Source organism: Lynx canadensis, chromosome A2 (genome assembly GCF_007474595.2).
Source record: "Lynx canadensis isolate LIC74 chromosome A2, mLynCan4.pri.v2, whole genome shotgun sequence".
In the NCBI taxonomy this organism is placed as follows: domain Eukaryota; kingdom Metazoa; phylum Chordata; class Mammalia; order Carnivora; family Felidae; genus Lynx; species Lynx canadensis.
The window spans coordinates 75,357,977-75,379,690 of NC_044304.2; the positions used below are offsets into that span (position 1 = coordinate 75,357,977).

At 37.5% G+C, this 21,714-nt stretch overlaps 1 pseudogene; it reads left to right on the forward strand.

Annotated features, from left to right (window-relative positions):
• The first annotated feature begins 4,811 nt into the window (after window positions 1–4,811).
• On the forward strand, window positions 4,812–5,701 carry LOC115508739 (annotated as a pseudogene).
• Window positions 5,702–21,714: the final 16,013 nt, after the last annotated feature.

The window sequence follows — 21,714 nt, forward strand, 5'->3', positions numbered from 1 at the left end:
GAGCCTTTTTGTATTTATCCCAATTGGAGTTCTTTTTATTTCTTGAGCTTGTGTATCCATTACCTTTCTCAAATTTGGGACATTTTTGGCCTTTATTTCTTCAAATAGACCATCCACCCCTTTCCCTGTCTCTTCTGTGGCTCCCATAATGCATATATTACCACTTTGGAGTAGTATACTTCTGAGGGTATCCCATAAGTCCCTTGGCTCCTATCACTTCTCTTCATTCTTTTTTCTCTTATAATTCTGACTCATAATTTCAAATGACTCGTCTTCATGTTAACTGTTTCTTTTGCTTGACCAAGTCTGTTGTTGAATCCTGTGAGTGAATTTTCCAATGCTCTTTTTGTATACTCCAGCTTCAGAATTTCTCTTTGATCTTGTTTTTAATAGGTTCTATCTCTTTGCTGATACTCTCATTTCGTTCATGCATTGTTTTCCTAATTTCATTTAGTTGTCCATCAGTGTTCTCTTTTAGCTCATCAAGCATCTTTTAGGCTGTTTTTAATGGTTCTTTATCAGGTAATTCATAGATCCCCATTTCTTTAGGGTTGGTTTCTGGAGATTTATTTTGTTCCTTTGATTTTTGCCGTATTTTCCTGTTTCTTTGCATGCTTTGTGATTTTATTGAAATTTGGGCATTTCAAAAAATAGCCATCTCTCCCGGTCTTTATGGACTGGCTTTGCACTGGGAAGATCTTCAAAAATCAAGCTGGCTAGAAATTCTGGAGCATCTCAACTCACTTACGCATATGTGACTTCTCTGAGCTTGTGCATGTGATTTCTCTGTTAAAGAAGTTTGCCTTGTTTCTTTTCAGGAGCTTATAATATTTCCTTTCCCTGGTGACTGCCCATGGTAATTCAATCTCTCTGGTGTTGCAACAAGCCACCATGCTAGCCTTTGTTCTCAGTGGCCCCTAGGCATCCAAACTATATTGGTTCCTGTCAGAACTGAGTTAAATGAGACAAAAACTAGTCCTTCGGACAGCCTTTTGAAAGGCCAGAGTGTTTGATAGATGTTCCACTTTTCTTTGTCTCTCCTTAGGGAGAAGCCACAGGTTGGGCATTTTCTACCAATGTTCTGTGCTGCAGAAGGGGAGGGGATATGCCAGGTCAATGCAACAAACTTTCTTACCAGCTTCCATGTGGCTCTTCTTGACTTTGCCCTCCCCAGGGGTGCTGCAAATTCTTAACTGGTTTCTTGAGTTCTCACAAAGGCAGTTTAGTCTGTATATCATTGAGTTGGTATCTCTGTGGGGAAATAAGAGACTGGGACTTCCTGTTCCACCGTCATGCTGGTGTCACTCCTGGGCATGGGTGTTTTTTTACATGTTCTTCATTCACTGACAGTTTTACTTTCTCTATTTCAAATTCTGTACATAGCTTAGTAAGTAATTTGGAATATACCTGTTTTTTTATCTCCAAATTTAACATCCTGTTTACACATATAAAATTGCATTCTCATCTTTTGGTAGCTATACTACTCAGTCTCTGTTATTTCATCGTGCACTCCATTCCGATGTTCTTCTGGGGTCCCATCTCAATGTCAACCTCATGAGTAGGAGTTGTAAAGGTTCCAGCCTAGCTCTCTCCTTTGTGTTCTGATCCACAGGAAATACTCTTGTATCCTTTGCCACACGTCAGTGTAAGTTTAGCATGTTCCCAACAGAGCCCGGTTTCACTTTCTGTCTTCTGCCACCCCAGGATAACAGCAACAGCCCCTCTGCATTAGAATCCTGAGGCCTTTGTCACATATTAGTTTTCTGTGACATCCAGCCCCACACCTCCAAGAAACTTATGTCACACCCTCTAAGTGCTCTTACAGGACTCCTTCCTGAGAGAAGTTAGTACCCTCTAACATACCCCCCCCCCTTCCACTGGGTGTGTATGTGACAAACACTCATAGTTTGTTCTAAAGAAATCTTTCTCACAAAATCTCTTAGCTTCAACCAGTTTTACTTACCCTATTTCAAATTCTGAATATAGTATAGTAAGCCTTTTAGAATATAATTTATTACATCTTTAAATTTAACATCCTGTTACACATATAGAATTGCATTTATAGGCACATATAAATTTCCAGTTATGTGTGTGTGTTTGTATGTTTTACAAGAATTGGATCATTCCATGTGTGGTAGGCAGAATAATGGCTCTACAAATAGGGCCACATCCTAATGCTCACAGCTTGTGGATATGTGACCTCATCTGGCAAAAGGGACTTTGCAGATGGGATTAAGGTAAGGATCCCAAGACAGGGAGATTATTCTGTATTATCTGGGTGTGTCCAATGTAATCATGAGTGTCCTTATAAGTGAAAGAGAAATGCAGGAAAGTCTGAGAAGGAGAGTTGATGATAGAAGCAGAGATTGAAATGATCTGATTGTTGGTCAGGGCCATGTTCAAGGAATTTTGGCAGCCTCTAGAAGATCAAAAAGACAAGAAAAAATGAATTATCCCATAGAGCCTCTAGATGGAACATGGCCCTGCCAATATATTGGTTTCAGCCCAGTGAAATCCATGTGGGACTTCTGACCTCCAAATGTGCAATGCAATAAATTGAAGGTGTTTTGAGGCATTAAATTTTTGGTAACTTGTTACAGCAGCAATAGAAAATTAATAAGGGCTTGATTAAATGAAATATAGAAATCATAGATCAAGAACCTGTGGAAGAGCCAAGTATTAGTCACCCCTACCACCCAGGTTCCAAGTGCACCCCCATGTTTCCCAGGCTCCCTTGCAATTAAGTTGGGACTGATCATGGCTAATTGAGTGTTAAGTGGAAGTTACATATTACTTCCAAGCCGGTTGAAAGCTCTCCACTCCCCTTTCTTGGCAACTTTAAAGCCCACATGTTCAAAAGTAAATCTGCAAGTGGTGAGATGTCAATAGAATGTCATTTTACCTTATATTCTTGGTTTATGCCAAGTCTTTACTTGTAATGTAAATAAAAACTATCACTATCAATAATGTCATAAAGATGTTACCTTACTTTTTTTTTCTAAAACACTAGTTTGTCTTTTGCAGCTAGATATTCATCCAACTGGGATTTTTTCAGTATATTATGTTAGGTAGTAACCTAATTTTATTCTGTATTCATAATCAGTTGGACCAGACTTTTTATTGAATGGTGTATCCATTTGAACATACTTGTTATATATGGTTTCCATATGTGAGCAGGGCTATTTTGAGTCTACTGCTCACTTCTGTTTTATTTGCTTGATTTATCTGTCCCTGGGCTAATACTAGACAGTCTTAAATACTGTTGCTTTATAACATGTCTCCCTTCCTGTTCTTCAAATTTGTCTTCGAGATTTTTGGTTCTTTGTCAATTTCCATGGAAAACTCTGGTGGGGCTTTGTGCTTATATTTAATTTGTAGATTTATTTGAAGAGAATTTCCGTCTTTGCTGGAGAGTCTTCCAATTTTTGGAGTTGGCATTTTTTCCTCTTAATTTATGTTTTCTTTTCCATCCTTCAATAATGTTTTGTAGTTTATTTTGTAAAAAATCATTTAGATTTCTTTCTGGACACCCATAAATTTTGGTCACTGTTATATATGGAATATTTTTTCCTACTACCCTAATAGTAGTAAAAAAAATCTACTTTATAACTGGAGATATATGAGGATTGTAGATTCTTTTCTTTGTGTCTAGTAGCATCACTAACCACATTTACTGATTCTAAGGGTTTATCTATAGATATTCTTGAATTTTCTATGTAGACAATAGTCAAATCTGAAATACAAACAGTTTGGGCTCTTATTTCTCAATTCTGATATCCTATGTTTATTTTTCCTTACTGTTTTAACTAGCGAACTAATGTTAAAAAGCAATATGACATGAAAGGACGCTCAGCATCACTATTATCAGAGAAATACAAATCAACACTGCCATGAAACATCACCTCACACCCATCAGAATGGCTAAAATTAACAACACAGGAAACAACAGATGTTGGTGAGGATGCGGAGAAAGAGGAACCCTTTTGCATTGCTGGTGGGAATGCAAACTGGTGCAGCCACTCTGGAAAACAGTATGGAGGTTCCTCAAAAAATTAAAAATAGAACTACCCTACGACCCAGCAATTGCACTACTAAGTATTTACCCAAAGGATACAAAAGTACTGATTCGAAGGGATAGATACATGCACCCTGATGTTTTTAACAGCATTATCAACAGTAATCAAATTATGGAAAGAGCCCAAATGTCCATAGACCGATGAATGGATCAAGAAATTGTGGTATATGTATAATATGAATCCAGACATGAGGAAATACATTTTAGCAGTTTCCAAACCCTTTTATGATGCTTGCTGATAAAAGTTGCATGGGAGGCAGTAGGAGGGAACTAATATTTGTTGAACCCCTACCTTGATTTGGGCAGTAATGCTGACCAATCTCTGAACACCTGATTTCTCATTTCATTCTCCCGGCTCTCTGTGAGGTGAGCAGTGTGATCCTTACTCTGCAGAGGAGGAAACTCCGAATCAGAGAAATGATATTTGCTAAAGGTCATGCCAATGGGACATGGTAGAGTCCAGATTTGACTCCTGGTCTGTTTGATGCTAAGGTTTTTGCATTTTTCCCTTTAGGTCTGAATTACACTTTTCCTTGTTGTTAGTCAGTGGCACAGTTTTTCTCTCAGTCACTAAGCTCTATTCGTGATTAAACAATTATATCAAAAACGTAGTGCTTAAGAAAAAAAGAAAAACCTGGCTCTTGGAAGTTGAGGCGAGAATGACGCCGATGTGGTAGCCACCGCCACTTTCGTCCTGGGATAATAAAGCCGGGACGTACCACCTCACTGGTTAACTATGGAAGACTATACCAAAATAGAAAAAATTGGAGAAGGTACCTGTGGAGTTGTGTTTAGGGGTAGACACAAAACTACAGGTCAAGTGGTAGCCATGAAGAAAATCAGACTAGAAAGTGAAGAGGAAGGGTTTCTAGTACTGCAGTTCAGGAAATTTCTCTATTAAAAGAACTTTGTCATCCAAATATAGTCCGTCTTCAAGACGTACTTATGCAAGTTTCCAGCTTATATCTCATCTTTGAATTCTCTTCCATGGATGTCAAGAAATACTTAGATTCCATCCCTCCTGGTCGGTTCATGGAATCTTCACTTGTTAAGAGTTACTTGTACCAAATCCTACAAGGGACTGTGTTTTGCTACTCCAGAAGAGTTCTGCACAGAGACTTAAAATCTCAAAATCTATTGATTGATGACAAAGGAACAATTAAACTGGCTGATTTTGGCCTTGCCAGAGCTTTTGGAATACCTGTTAGAATATACCACATGAGGTAGTGATGCTCTGGTATAGATCTCCAGAAGTAATGCTGGGGTCAGCTCGCTACTCAACTCCAGTTGACATTTGGAGTTTAGGCACCATGTTTACAGAATTAACAACTAAGAAACCACTTTTCCATGGGGATTCAGAAATTGATTAACTCTTCAGAATTTTCAGAGCTTTGGCCACCCTCAATAATGAAGTGTGGCCAGAAGTGGAATCTTTATAGGACTATAAGAATACATTTCCCAAGGGGAAACCAGGAAGTCTCGCATCCCGTGTCAAAAACTTGGATGGAAATGGCTTGGATCTGTTCTCAAAAATGTTGGTCTATGCCTGCCAAATGAGTTTCTGGCACAATGGCACTGAATCATCCATATTTTAATGATGTGGACAATAAGATTAAGAAGATGTAGCTTTCTGAGCATTTCTACATATCAGAAACAGATAGTTATGTTTTTACTGCTTTGTCTATTTTTGTTTTGTGTTTTTCTCTTTCTTTCTTGCAAACTTAAGCTGTACTTAGTCTTCTGATTTCAAAACTGTAACTTAAAAATGTAAATATTGTTCTATATGAATTTAAATGTAATAATTCTGTATATGTTTATAGATCTCACTTCAACAACTATTTGTTACCATAATAAAAGTATAAATCTACTTTCAGCCATAAAAAGGAATGAAATTTTGCCATTTGCAATGATATGGATGGAGCTAGAGAATATTATGCTATGTGAGATAAGTCAGTCAGAGAAAGACAAATTCTAAATGACTTCACTCATATGTGGAATTTAAGAGACAAAACAGATGAACATATGGGAGGAGGAAGGAAAAAGAGAGAGAGGGAAACCATAAAACAAACTCTTAACTGTAGAGAAAAAGCTGAGGGTTGCTAGAGGGGAGGTGGGAGGGGTATTAAATGGGTGTTAGGTATTAAGGAGGACACTTGTGATGAACACTGGGTGTTGTATATAAGTGATGAATCACTAAATCGTACACCTGAAACTAAAAAAAAAAAAAAAAAAAAAAAGATTGTGAATTCCCTCTTGTTTTTTTTTATTTTCCATTTCATTGATTTTTGATCTCATATTTATTATTTTCTATATTCTATTTTCTTCAGATTATTCTTGTTCCTTTTCTAATGTCTTGATCTTGATGTTGAACTAATTAATTTTAAATCATTTCATTTTTTAAATTAATTTTTTATTTTATTTATTTTTGAGAGAGAAAGAGAGAGAGAGAGCTGTCAGCACAGAGTCTGATGCAGGGCTCAAACTCATGAACTGTAAGATCACGACCTGAGCTGAAGTTGGATGCTTAACCACCCAGGCACCCTAAAATCACTTGATTATATGTAGGTATATATGTATATACTATGCACCTATACATAGTATATATGTATATATATTTAATTGTGTAAATTTACCTCTAAATCCCAGTTAACTGCATCTGATAAATTTTGATATGTAGCACTTTCACATGTGTTCATTTATGATTTTTCTATTATGATATCCTCTTTACATTTTAAAGGTTTCAAATATGGGAGGTTATAGGCAAATTTCCTTTTAAACAATCTTAAATTTATTTCTAATTTTATTGCAGAGATTATAATTTATACACTATTGATTCTTTTGACCAGATACCAAGAAAGAATACCCAAAGCATTGCAACTTTTCTAAATATGCTATGTACACATTAGAATAATATATTTTATGTATTTCTTGGGAGCAATCTTTATATACACATGTGTGTAGGTATACCAAATCAAGCAGTTTAGGTCTGTTATTTAAGTGTACTATAACCTTTCTAATTTTGTTCACTAGTTCTATCATTTTATGATAGGTAATGTGCATGTAAGCACCCCCCTCCCCAACTGTAATTGTGGATGTGTATACCTACCTTGAGCTCTATTTTGCCTTATATATTTTATTTTTATTGTGATAAGATGTATAACATAAAATTTACAATTTTCACAGTATCGAAGAGTACAATTCAGTGGCATTAGTGGCATTAATTACATTCACAGTGTTATGTAACCATCACGGCTATTTGCAAAACTTTGATTAATCCACACAGAAACTCTGTAACCATTAAGCAACAACTCCCTATTCCTCCTCCCCCTGGCTCTGATAATCACTAATCTGCTATTTGTCTCTATTAATTTGTCTATTCTAGATACCTACGTGGAATCCTACAGTGTTTGTCCTTTTGTGCTGGTTTATTATACCTGGCAAAATGTCTTGGGGTGTTTATTTTATAGCATGTATGAGAACTTCATTCCTTTTTATTTTCAGGTACATTCAAAACCCACTGATTTTAAAGCTTTTGTCAACACACTCTAATTAGTGATTTTGTTGACTGTGTGTAGCTATTTCATATGTTTTGGGATGTAGTTTGCAGCTTCATTTGGAGTGGGAAGTTCTGTCTCTCTCTCAGTCTCTTAGTCTCACATGTTTGGTTGCCTCCACTAGAATCATATGGCTTCCCAGTCCAGAACCAGGTCTTATGTAATATAATGAGAGCTTAATGCGCAAGTTCTCCTGTGGCATAGATAGAATGCAGATCATGATCTGAGCCAGCAGGTGGTTGGTTTCCATTCTTGTTTACAAGGCTGTTTATGTGTCTTCCCATTTTCTTATGCCTGTAGCTTCTTAAAAGCTGTAGCCACATGTTGTGTTGGTCAGCCACAGTTTGTTGATTTTTTCCTTCCCAGTGCCCTTTCATGACCAGGGCAACTCCACCCCAGTCCCTGGCACTGAATTGTGATTCTAGCTCTCTAATTCCTTGTGCTGGATGGATCTTTTTCTGGTGTGTCACCTTACATAGCTGAAACTCCCAGTTGCTGCTTCCATACCCAGAGCTCAGCAGGCCCGTAGGCTCAGTCCTGCTGACCGCTTGCATTTTTTTCAGTTTCTGTTTCAAAGAGATGTTTATCTTGTTTTCAGTCTCAGCTGTGTCTTTTTTTTTTTTTTTTTTTATTTTATCCTTCCCTGCCTTGGATCAATAGAATTTCTATGATACTTTTTCCCCTTTATTAGTTTGGAAGCTATTGATTGTATCTCTATTCTTTAATGGCTATAATTAAGTTTTTTAAATACAGAGATATATGACATTCTTACAGTGAAGTTTATGAGACCATATTCATTCTTTTAAAGAACAGTTGTGAAATGTCCACATCTTTACCAATATCAAGATCAAAAAAATATATATATATCATCACACCGCAGAATCTTTTTATGGGGCCTTCCTGGATTATTCTCCTTCCCTCCTTTTTTAGCAATTATCGTGTATAAGAATTTATACTAATTCTTTATTTCCTTTTTTTTACTTTTTATCCCCCCTATGTTTATATCCTTTAACAAAACTAAGTTTTTTTCTGTTTCTGAAGGTAATATAAGTGAATTACTTCTTTTTCTGTTTGCTCTTTTTTACCCAATATGATGTTTAAGATTTATTCTTATGCATCAGTGTATTTGGTCAGAGTAATATATTACAAAATTATTTGAAATGATTATATTTTTCCCATGTGGTTGTGTTTTTTAAATTGATGAAGAGTTTGGTTCACTTGTTTTGTGTTGGAGTTAACTTTATTGAGATATAATATACATAAAATTTACAACTTGTGAGTGCAGACTTGATTACGTCAATAAATATATTCATTATCATAACACGGAACATTTCTGTCACCCCAAAAAGTTTCTTTATGCCCTTTGTGATTAATCCTTCTTCCCATTCCCTAGTCCCTGGCACCCGCTGATTGGCTTTCTGTTACCATAATTTTCGCTTCTAGAATATCATAAAAATGGAATGATACTGTATGAACTACTTTTTATTTGGCTTCTTTCATCTAGCATAATGCTTTAAACATGAATCCACAGTGTTTTATGTATCCTTAATTTGTCTCTTTTTATTTGTTACGTGGTATTCTATTGTATATAACGGCCCATTTGGTTATTTGTGTTGTTTCCCCTTTGGATGTTAATTAAAGTTGCTATAAGCATCTGCGTGCAGGTTTCTATGTGAACACAAATTTTCATCTTCTATGAGTAAATGCCTAGAGTACGTGGCTGGGTTATATAGTGACTGTCTGTATAACTTTATAAAAAATCACCAAACTTTCAAAATGTACAGTTTATATTCTCATCAGCAATCTGTGAACATTGCAGTTGCTCAGTGTACAAGAATTTATACTAATCTTTTATTTCTTTCACTTGACAGTTGGTTATTTTTGTTGGGGCCATGATAATACGCATGTAGTGATAGCTCATTGTGGTTTTATTTGCATTTCCCCAGTGACTAATGACTTTGAACTTCTTTTTAGGTGATCATTAGCCACCCCTGAGTCTTCTTTTCTAAAGTGTCTGCTTAAATCTTTTACTCAAGTCTTAATTGTGTTGTTTGGCTGATTGCTGAGTTGTCAGAGTTCTATACATATTCTGGAAATAAATTCCTCGTTGAATATAGGTTTTGCAAATAATTTCTCCTTGTCTGTGGTTTGCCTTTCATTTTTCTTGACTGTCTTTGGAAGAGCCAAACTTTATGACTTGATAATGTCTAATTTACTTATTTTTTTTGTTTGTGCACTTTGTACTCCTATATAAGAAATCTTTGCCTACCCCTAGGTCAATAAGATTTTCTCCTGTGTTTTTCTCTAGAACTTTTATAGATCGAGATTCCTCTCCTTGTGGATGCCCAAATATTCCACCACCATTTATTGAAAGAACTATCCTGGGGCACCTGGGTGGCTCAGTCTGTCAAGTGTCCGACTTCAGTTCAGGTCATGATCTTGTGGTTCATGGGTTTGAGCCCTGGATCAAGCTCTGTGCATACAGCTCAGAGTCTGGAACCTGCTTGGGCTTTTCTGCATTTCCCTCGCATTCTGCATTTCCCTCTCTCACTGCCCCTTCCCCGCTCTCGCTCCCCCCCAAAAAAATAAATGAACATTAAAAAAAAAAAAGAAAGAACTATCCTTTCCACATTGAATTGTTTTGACACCTTCGTTGAAAATCAATTGGCTCAAAGCATAAGAGACTGTTAAAAACTGAGAACAAACTGAGGGTTGATGGGGGGTGGGAGGGAGGGGAGGGTGGGTGATGGGTATTGAGGAGGGCACCTTTTGGGATGAGCACTGGGTGTTGTATGGAAACCAATTTGTCAATAAATTTCATATATATATAAAAAAAAAAAAGAAAATCAATTGGCTCTACTTATGTGGGTCTATTTTTGGAATCCTTATCCTGCTCCATTGATCTGTATGTCTGTCTTTATACAAATAACACAGTGTCTTGATTGGTGTAGCTTTATAATTCTCCAATGAAACCATCTGGATCTGGATATTTCTTTTAAGTTACACATTCAATTTCTTTAATAGTTATAGGACTATTCAAACTCTTTCATAATGGTGAGTTATGGTAATTTGTATTTCCAAGGAATAGGTCCATATCATTTAAATTGTCAAGATTATGAGTGTAGTGTCAGTTGTAGTATTTCCTTATTATCCTTTTGTAGAGATATCCTGATACAGATAATTTGTATCTTTTCTCTCTTTTCTTTATCAACTTTGCTGAAGTTTGCCAGTTTTAGTGATATTTTAAAAGAACCATCTCTTATTTCGTTGGTGTTTTCTATTGCTTTTTCTGTTTTCAGTTTTATTGAATTCTGCTGTTACCTTTATTATTTCCTTCCTTCTGCTTGATTCAGTTTTATTTTGCTCTTCTTTTCCTGGTTTCTTGAAGAAGGACCTTAGACTATTGATTTAAAACTTTTCCTCTTTTTTAATATTATTTAATGCTATAAATTTTCTTTTCTGCACTACTTTATTTATGTCCCTCAATTTTTGATGTGGTGCATCTCCATTTCATGCAGTTTAATACACTTTTTAATTTCCCTTGAGACTCCCTCTTTCACCTATGAATTGTCTAGAAGTATTGTTTAGTTTTCAAGACTTTCAAGATTTCCTGTTATTGACTTCTACTTTGATTCTAATGTGGTCAGAGAGCGCACTCCATATGATGGCAATTCTTTTGAATTTGTTGGGATTTGTTTTACAGTCTGTGGCCTAACTTGATACGTGATTCCTGTGCACTTGAAGAGAACTTGCATTCTGGTGTTTTTGAAAACAAGTCATTTCTAAATGCTGGTTACATACCATTGGTTGATGGTGTTGTTGAGTTATTCCTGATCCTTGCTGATTTTTTTTTTTATTCTGTCAAGTTTTGAGAGATTGATGTTGAAGTCTCAAATGATTCTTGTGATTTATCTACCTCTCATTTTGGCTCTACCAGTTCTTGGTGCACACACATTTAGGAATGCTATGTCTTCATGGCATTTGGCCCTTTATCATTTGTAAATGTGTCTCTCCATCTCTGCTAATTGTCTTCTCTTTGAAGTCCACTTAATGCTGTCGCTTTTATTTTTCTTCTACTTTTATTCCATTTATGTTTGGAGAATATATCTTTTTCATCATTTTACTTTTAACCTTCCTATCTTCTAATACTTGAAGTGAGTTTCTTACAGACGGCATACAGTTGGGACAAGTTTTTCAGTCTACTCTGACAGTCTCTCTTTCAATTGGCCTATTTAGACTATTTACAGTTAATCTAATTGTTGATATGGTAAGGCTTAAGTCTGTAATTCTGTTTTCCTGTTTTATGTTTGTCTTTGTTTTTTGTTTTGCTGTTTCCTTCTTCCTGACTTCTTGTGGGTTACTCGGACATTTTTAAGAGTTCTGTTTTGATTTATTTATAGTACTTTGGGGTATAGCTCTTTGTATAGCCTTTATAGTGGTTACTCCAGGTATTACTTTATATTTGTACATAATTTATCACAATCTATTGGTGTCATCATTTTATCACTTTGAGTGAAATATAAAAGTCACTTCTCTTTGTATCCCTTTACTGTCTCCATTTATAATATAGTTGCTTTAAATATTTCCTCTATATGCATTTAAAAGCACATTGATGTTATGTTTGATTACACCAACAAAAATCATTTAGAAAACTCAGAGGAAAGAAAGTCTATTGTATTTACCCATTTAAAAAATGTTTGTTTATGTATTTATTCAGTGCATGCACAGGAGGGGCAGAAACAGAGGGAGAGAGACAGAGAATCCCACGCAGGCTCTGTGCTGAATCCCAAGCCAGCAGGGACCTTGATTTTACAGAACCATGAGATCGTGACCTGAGCCAAAATCAAGAGTCAGACACTTAACCAAGAGAGCCACCCAGATGCCCCATACCCACATTTTTGTTTATTGTATTCTTTCTTCCCTTCTGATGTTCCAAAGTTCTCTCTCTTATCATTTCATTTCTATTTTTTATTTAGCCATTCTTTGAGGATAATTCTGTGGGCAGTTCTCTTAGTTTTCCTTCATATGGGAATGTTTTAATTTCCCCTTCACTCTTGAAGGGGATATTGTCTCTGGATATACCATTTAAGTTGAGTTGTTTTCTTTTAGCCCTTGAAAAGTGTTGTGTCTCTTCCTCCTGGCCTTCTTTGTTTCTGATGAGAAATTTGCTGCCATTTGAATTGTTTTTCCTTTAAAAGTCAGGTGTCACTTCTCTCTTGCTGCTTTCAAGATTTTTTCTTTGTTTTTAGTTTTTATAAGTTTGGCTGTGACATATCTTGGTATGGATTTCTTTTGGTTCATTCTCTTTGGCATTCCCTCAGCTCTCAGATGTGTAAGAAGTATGTATTTTGCTTAATTTAGGACGTTTTAAGCCATTATTTCTTGACTTTTTCAGCTCTGCACATTTTTCCTCGTCTTCCAGGACTCTGATTACAGCAATGTAAGATCTTGTCCCACAGTGTTGTAATAATTTATCATTTTTTCTTCAGTCTCTGTTCTCTGTATGTTATTCAGAAGGGATAGTTGTTGATCCCTCACACTGAGTTATTGTGGTTTTCAGTTATAAAGTTTCCACCCTTTTATATCTTCTATTTCTTTGCTAAAACTATCTCTTTCATTCCATTTGAGTTGCGTTCACAATTGATGAGTGTCTAACTCCCCGGTGGGTCTTCTCTGACACTACGTGGTTATGGAATAAGGAGGGGTGCTTTGTTATTATTGGGTGGGGGACAGAATTCCAGAAGTGACTGAGTGTGGCAAAAGGTGAGATCAGGAAAGTATACGGTGCTAAGCCACAAAGGGCTCTGTAATTCCTGTGAAAGACTTTTAATACTGAGAAGGTATTCTTAAAATTTTGTGTTCTTTAGTCATTTATATCTCCTTTCCTAGGTGCTCTTTAAGCCACAAAACCTTTTCCATAGGCTGCTTTTTCCCCCTAATTATTCTTCAGGGAGTTTTCTACCCTGGTCTGATCTTCTCAGGTAAGTGGATTCTTCCTGGATTCTCATTTTCCATTTTCATGCTATCTTAGGCATTCTCTTAGTTCTCCAGCATTGCCTGGACAAGTAGGAGAGAGACCCATACCATTAATGCATCTGTTAGTTCTTGTCCTTTTCCAGCCACCCATTTCCTGTTTGGCAGTGTTACCTTGCCAGATCTAGGCCCAGTGTGCACAGACCTCTTGGCTCGTGTAGAACAACCCTGTCTTTTGAGGAAGATGGTCCTCACTCTGCCACCACTGATGGCCTGCTTTATGATGTCACTACACATAATACTCAGCCCCCTGCTTAATTTACCAAGAAGTTCTTCAATATATTAGCAAAATAGCCTGATCACCTGGGAAAACCATACCTCAAAGTCATTGCTACATTGTCTGTGGCCTGCTGTTCTTAGTAAATGCCTGTTCCCTGGGGTCTGATTTCAACAGGGCGCTTGCCAGTGAATCAATGAGGGACACTTGAGACACTACCCCGGAGCTGCTGCCCCCATTGCCTGCTACCCAGGAAAGCCTCTGCTGCATCTGACTTCATTACCCAGTCGTCCCTGAATTTCCCCTTCTCCCTGGCCAAGGCAGTTGTTCTGAGTCTCTCTCAGTCTTTCAAACCCTGCCTCCAGCCTTTGCCTTCATAACTGGAGTACATTTTTGGAACCCAAGAGCATTTCTGTTTATTTGTTTCAGTTCCAATCTGGTCTTATTGGCACCATGTACAGTAAATATTCTTGAGGTTTCTAGATCTAGGGTGACTGTTAGCAAATGTCTGTTCCCTGGGGCTGGCATCTCTTATCAACTTATTGTACTAATAATTCAGGTTATTCTTTTGCTCTTTCTTTCTCTCTCTCTCTCTCTCTTTCTCCCTCTCTCTCTCTCTCTCTCTCTCTCTCTCTCTCTCTCTCTCTCTCTCACACACACACACACACACACACACACACACACATGCACACCCACACTTCTTGGGTACTTTTAAAAGAATGCCATTAGAGAGAAGAGAAGTCATATATATGCTTTGACTGACCATCTTTCCCACTAAATCTTAATCATCATAGGCTAGGTCCTTTATAGTTTTCTATTCCATTTTGCTTTAACCTCTAGGTTTCTGACATTGCTCAGGCTTTCAAATATCCATCTATCACAATATCATTACCTCCCTTTTCAATTACTTCTCCCTACCCATGTATCTCTTCTCAAACATGACTAGCAGTACATCCACAATTTACTTATAATTTGCCCAAGAAGATTTGTTGGTGGGGGGATGGTATTCAACTAGTCTCTCTGCCTGAAGTTTAATATACATGATTCTGTGTTTCTCGAGCTTCCACTTTTTAGGAGTTTCCAAGCATTTTTTCAGCCCTAGAATGGACAGAGAAGCATGTGGTCAGCTTTTAGAGTGAGAATGGTATCCTTCAGTCAGTCTTCAGATAAGGAACTTGTCTATTATTTTAAAACAGTGAGGAGGTTCTCGCAGGTGGGACAAATTGGTTCTACAGGAATTGCTTTGGTTTCTTTATCACTTCATGGTCTTCTTCATATGAAAAAGTAATTTACTATAATATTCAAATTCAAATAATAATTTTATTCTTGCTGCATGCAGCATATGTATGTGTAGGTGGGATGTGTTAGTGTGCATCTGGGTGCGTGTTTATATTTCATGTAATATAATGTTTATATGTTGATATATTTTAACACTTTTTAAAAAAAAAGATTATTTCGGGGCGCTTCAAAGGCTCAGTCCGTTGAGCATGTGACTCTTGATTTCAGCTCAGATCAAGATCCCAGGGTCGTGGGATCGAGTTCCCCATCAGGCTCTGTGCTGAGCATGAGTCCTGCTTAAGATTTTCTCTCTCTCTCTCTCTCTCTGTCTCTGCCCCTCTCCCCTGCTTCTGTGTGCTCTCTCTCTCTCTCTCTCTCTCTCTCCCTCTCTCTCTCTCTAAAATAAAAAATGGTGCAGTGCCTGGGTGACTCAGTTGGTTAAGCGTCGGACTCTTGGTTTTTGGCTCAGGTTATGATCTCACGTGAGATTGAGCCCCACATCAGCTGTTTGCAATTCTCTCTCCCTCTCTGCCCTTCCCCTCTGCATGCATGCATTTTTCTCTCTCCTGAAATCAACTTTTAAAAAAAGAGAGAAATTATCCCGCTACCACTACAGTACACATATATAAGTGTGCACTTACGTATGTATACACACATGTACATGACTGATTGAATGTATTGTACACTAGCCTAGTCCTAAGGGTTTCATAGTTAGATACAAGAATGAGGGGATTTCTGTGACCCAGGAGTTACAAATCTATTTTATGTCCTTATATCCTGCAAACCATGAGCGAGCAAAATTTAGCCTTTGTGGCAAGGACAATTGCAGACTAGAGTAAACAAGTCCCTAGATGTGCTGAGCCATCAATTTATTAACTTCACTAGGAGCATTCGATTTACTATTAAAAAAAAAAAAAAGATGCATTGTGATTTTTCACATCTATGCAATAGTTATTTATCATTTTCCCTGCATATAAAATACAATACTTTCCATTCTCTCAAAGATAGTGATGCAGTGTTTCTTTTTTTTTCTCTCTCTTTTGAAATCACATTTATTCATGAAGATGTTACATATCACATTTTGATAGGTTAGAGGACAGACAGCTATTTATTGAATTACAAATCCATCTTTGGCTAAGTAGGCTTCCATTCATGTAGATGAGCCTTTATATTTGTTGCTTTTTCTTGTGTGCTTTCTTCCTGTTCTTCCAACTTTAAAGCTACTAATAAACATCAGCAAGGAAAAAGAAAATGTGTTGATACATGGCTAGGCACTATTTTAATATTTTGGAGGACTTAGAGTTGGACCTTGCCCCCCTACCGCCCTGCCGTGGAATTTGTGACATACTTGGAGAACACAATCATTGCGGAAGTTGAAGAAAAGGTATTTTGCCCAGCAGATATCTAAGGAGTACTCCTATGAATAAAGGTTTCTCGCCCAGATTTCCATTAGTTGTGGATGTTCTGATGTATGTGCACGCAGCAGGCATAAGCAATTGCTAACACTCAGCACTTGTCGGTAGCGTCTACAAAGAAACTAGCAACAAGACTCCATTAGTTTCTTAGGGCTCCCCTAACCGAGTACCCCCAAAACTGAGTGGCTTCAAACAATAGAAATTTCTCATCTCACAGTTCTGGAGGTTAGGAACCTGAAATCAAAGTGTCAGCAGGACCATGCTCTCTCCAAAAGTTTTAGGGAATATCCTTCTTTTCCTTTTCATAGCTTCTGGCAGTGGCCACAGTCCTTGGTGTTCCTTAGCTTGTGACTGTGTCACTCCAGTCTCCGCCTCTGTCGTCACATGGTGCTCTCCTTCTGTATTGTCTTCAGTCATCTTTCTTTTCTCATCAGAGCACTGATCATACTGGATTAAGGGCCCATCTTATTCTGGCAATACCCTATTTCCAAATAAGGTCACACTTGAAGGTGACACATTTGAGGTTTTGGGGGTTATGACCTCACCATAACTTTAGAGGGTGCACAATTCAACCCATAACAAAGACTAAACCCAGTCTGAGAGTTACCAGAGAAGTAGTGGTCAGCTTACACAGAAATGTTCTAGGGAACAAAGAATAAGACAGGAGTCTAGTTATAAGAATCAGGACAAAAGGTCAGAACCAAAGCAAGATCAAGGATCACTTAACTGCCACAGCAGACTGTTAGCAAAAGAGATAAGGAATTGTGGCCAGGGTTAGAATTTATTCTAGTGCCATAAATATTGGAGTCCTGGGAAGAGAGGGGATTGTGGAGGGTGAGAGCCAGATAGGCACGGTTAATCATTAACATTTTTGTTTCACATTTAATGATGTGAATCACTTTGTGTAGCACTTTAAAATTGGCAAAAACATAAGACCATCTTTTATGTGCCAGGTCCTCTGCCGAGTAGCTACAATAGGCAGATACAATAACGGAAGACGCCATGTCCTTTAGGGCTTTCTAGCACTTTGGCAAGACACAAATATGGCATTTATACACAGGTGTTACTAATAAAGGGCAATCAGACTGGTAATTGGTGCATAAATATGTGATCGAATGGAGGAGAGGGACAACATGACTTGACAGAACATATATTTTTTATTATTTATTAAAAAGTTTTTAATGTTTTTCATTTTTGAGAGAGCGAGAGACAGAGAGAGACAGAGTGTGAGCAGGGGAGGGACAGAGAGAGGGAGACACAGAAGCCAAAGCAGGCTCCAAGCTATAAGCACATAGCAGGGCTCAAACTCACGAACCGTGAGATCATGACGTGAGCCGAAGTCGGACGCTTAACCGACTGAGCCACGCGGGCGCCTTGAGAGAATGTATATTCTGTTTCAGTGAGCCTGCCACTCTTTACCCATTCCCTTTTGTTATCTGGCTTCCTGTCTCTTTCTTGTATGTTGATCTCATCTTGGTAAGCATGTCTCCTGACTGTACTGTGACACGGAAGCCAAAGCCTTCTGGTGCAACCCGAATATTTGTGTCTCCCCAAAATTCATACTGAAATCTAATGCCCAGTGTGATGGTGTTAGGGTCGAGGCTTTGGAGGGTGCTTCCACCATAAGGGTGGAGTCCTAATGGAGGGGAGTAGTACCCTTATAAAAGAGACCCCTCAGATCTCCCTAGCCCCTTCTGTCATGTGAGGTTACAGTGAGAAGATGGTGGTCTATGAAGAAGCGGGCCCTCACCGAACATTAGATCTGCTGGAGACTTCATCTCGGGCTTCCTGGCATCCAGATCTATGAAAAATAAATTTCTGTTTATAAGCCACCCAGTCTATGGTATTTTGTTACAGCAGTCCAGACAGACTAAGACAGCTTCTTTTAGTCTTTATTTCTACATTAGTGTTTGCTAGGTAGGTGAATAGGTGGGTGGAAGGAAGGAAGGAAGGAAGGAAGGAAGGAAGGAAGGAAGGACAGAGGGAAGAAAGGATGCTAGGACGGAGGAAGAGAGGTCCTCAGTGTACTAGTGAGAAAGCCTTGGGTGGGAGAATTGCTTGGAAAGCACGTACATTAACTCTGAAATCTAACCCTGGCTTGGAAAGACCGTGAGGCAAAATCACCTTCTCAGTCTTCACTGTAATTAAGTTTTCATCTCTGCAGGCTGCTAACCCGCTGTTAACTCTGAGGAATCAGTGTTTGAATTTAAGTATGCTATGACTTAGGAAAAATGTAATTTTAGTGGTTGACTTGCACGTATACACTTTCCCTCAATCAGCAAAATGGGCAGATCAGCTGATGCACTCTTTCCTATCCTTGCCTGAGCCTAAGAACCACCTGGAACCACAGTTAAACGTACAGATTCCTGCCCCAGCGCCAATGTATCAGCCTCTCCGGGGGGAGGGGATCTGAACCTCTATTTTTAACTTAGGAGAGCCTCATGATCAGGCAAGTTTGGAAACATTGAGCTAATATAGGGAAATATTTCTGAGAAAAAAAGGAATAGAGCACTCAACTTACAAATATTATACATGTATTTAGAAATAACTATCCCATTTTTTAAAGTAAGGAATGTCTAGTTGATACCTTAAATCTTTTTTAAGTTTGAGGATGATGATTTATCAGATTCATACCCATTAAGTTTCCCCTCTGCCTCATCTTCCGTAATAATAATATAATCATATTGAATTGCCTACCCAGCATCTTTTAACTAAATGAGAATTCTAATTCCTTATTAAACACTGCTATTATTTGTTTAAAAGAAAGGTTTCTACAGAAATAAAAGGAAAATTAACATGCCCCTTATATGAAGTCAGGAAATGATCTTTTTTGAGCATTTACTATGATTCTTATGCCATATGCCATATAACTGTCTTCACATCAAGGCCTGGGTTTCATTTCACTGATTGAAAAGCAGACTTGGAAAAGCCAAGAGGCTTTCCCATGGCCATAGAGTATAAGGTGGGCCAGGATCCAAACCCAGATAATTTATTAGGACAGCAAACTCTGTAACTAAGTGGAGATGAAAGTTTGAGAACTTACGTTGTATTTTAAAAACAAATCTGTCATGGGGCGCCTGGGTGGCTCAGTCGGTTGGGTGTCCGACTTCGGCCAAGGTCATGATCTCACAGTTTGTGGGTTCGAGCCCCGCGTCGGGCTCTGTGCTGACAGCTCAGAGCCTGGAGCCTGCTTTGAATTCTGTGTCTCCCTCTCTCTCTCTGCCCCTTCCCTACTCACACTCTGTCTCTCTCTGTCTCTCAAAAATAAACAAACGTTGAAAAAAAATTAAAAAAAAAAAACAAATCTGTCACAATATATGGGAGAAAGGAAAAGCTTACAAGTGCTTATTCTAACTCCTAGAGAATCTACACTGCTTTTGTATTGGCGGTTGTGTTGATTATAGCAACACCAGTGACGTCACAGACAGTGGGTTGAATTCTGCAAGGGTGATGAGTAAGTTTAACTATAGAAAACAAACAATGAATCAATACAATTTCCCACAAAAACAAAATAAACATCATTGTTTTCTGGTGTTTTGTTATGCAAAAGCAGACCATAGGAAAACTTCTTGGAAAAACAAACTCAAAATTTTTATGCCAGTATACAGAATAATAGGATTTAAGTATTCTGTGGCTTCTCCAAATAGCTTGCTCACTGCTTTGAATTCTACAGATCCTCATGTCAACTACCTTCTTATTGTTGCAGATTTTTCTTTTCAACCATTTTGAAATCTAGTGGTCTCTTGTGTTGACTAGACTTTTAACCAATGTTAAATCAAACTATTCAGGTGTATAATTTTCTAATACCACCCTAGGCAGGATCTCAGTGAAAATAGTTACTGAATCATTTATGTTCTTTGCCCTTCAAAGATAAAATATAAACATCTACCAGAATCTGTGCCAGGAAGTATTTTGAGGCACAGTGGCCAAGTATTTAAAGAAAAGGTATCAAACTTGGTAGGACATCAAAGAACTTTCCAGAGAAGCATTATACGATAAGAGAAAATAAGGCCACAGTGGAGGGTACAATGCTTTACAATGTACACTGTCTTTCACAGAGATTCTGACTTATACTCAGCTTCTGAGATAAGTTTCTCACGTAGAAGTTATACTAGTAACTTATTCAGGTAAATTACACAGGTAAGTTCCTAGTCACCTCTAACCCCTGGGATAAATCTATCCCTTTGCGGATTCAAGTGAAATAATTCATGTAAAGCATATAGCATAATGTCTGTTCCATTGTTAGTCACCAATAAAATTTAGTCATTATTAAAAGCTGTTACTAAAACTGCCTCTACAGCATGTCCCCTGCAAAATGAGCAGTCTTGTTGGAAATAGAGAATGTTAAGTGTGTTTGTTTTGCTGGTTGGTGTAGCAAGAAACTTGAAAGCAGCATGTGGTTTTATAGAAAAACAAAACCACATAATACTACAATAGGAGGATCCTTGGGAAAAATGAAATATTTATATAAAAGTTTGTCACACACATGGAAAATTACAAATATTATACAAAACTAGAGAGTTTAGTATAATGTGTCTACCACCAGCTTCAACAACCTAGCCCCCAAGCCATTCCTTTTCTTCCTCTGCCACATGCATTATTTTGTAGCAAATTACAGAATCATATCACTAAATAAAATTTTAATCAACTTTGGGATCTTATTAAATAAGGTAAGATATCATTTTAAAGGATATGAAACTGACATAAACATGATCTAAAAAGCAAAACCATGTGAAGTCTCATACTGTGGACTGTAATCTTTTAAAACAGAAGAAAAGAATAAAATAATATTATCTCTTTGTCACATGTGTCTTATTAAGCTCTCAAATATGTGATTGAGGAAATAAAAATTACTGAACACTTTTCAGTATTAAAATGTTTTGAATGAATATTACTTGATAACACTATCTCCTTATTTATTTGAAGAGTAATAAAATACTCTAAAATAAATGTTTCTACATATCACAGGATCTGTTATTTGGTAAGGGGTATCTGGCAAGGTACTAATTCATCTCCCAAAGAGACACATGAATTTCCACCGAGACTAGAGATGACTCTTACTTTTTTAAATTTTAGATATGTGGGTTATAGTAATAAGAAAATGGGTAAGTCAAAGAGGAAGTAATGTGTGGGTGCAGAATT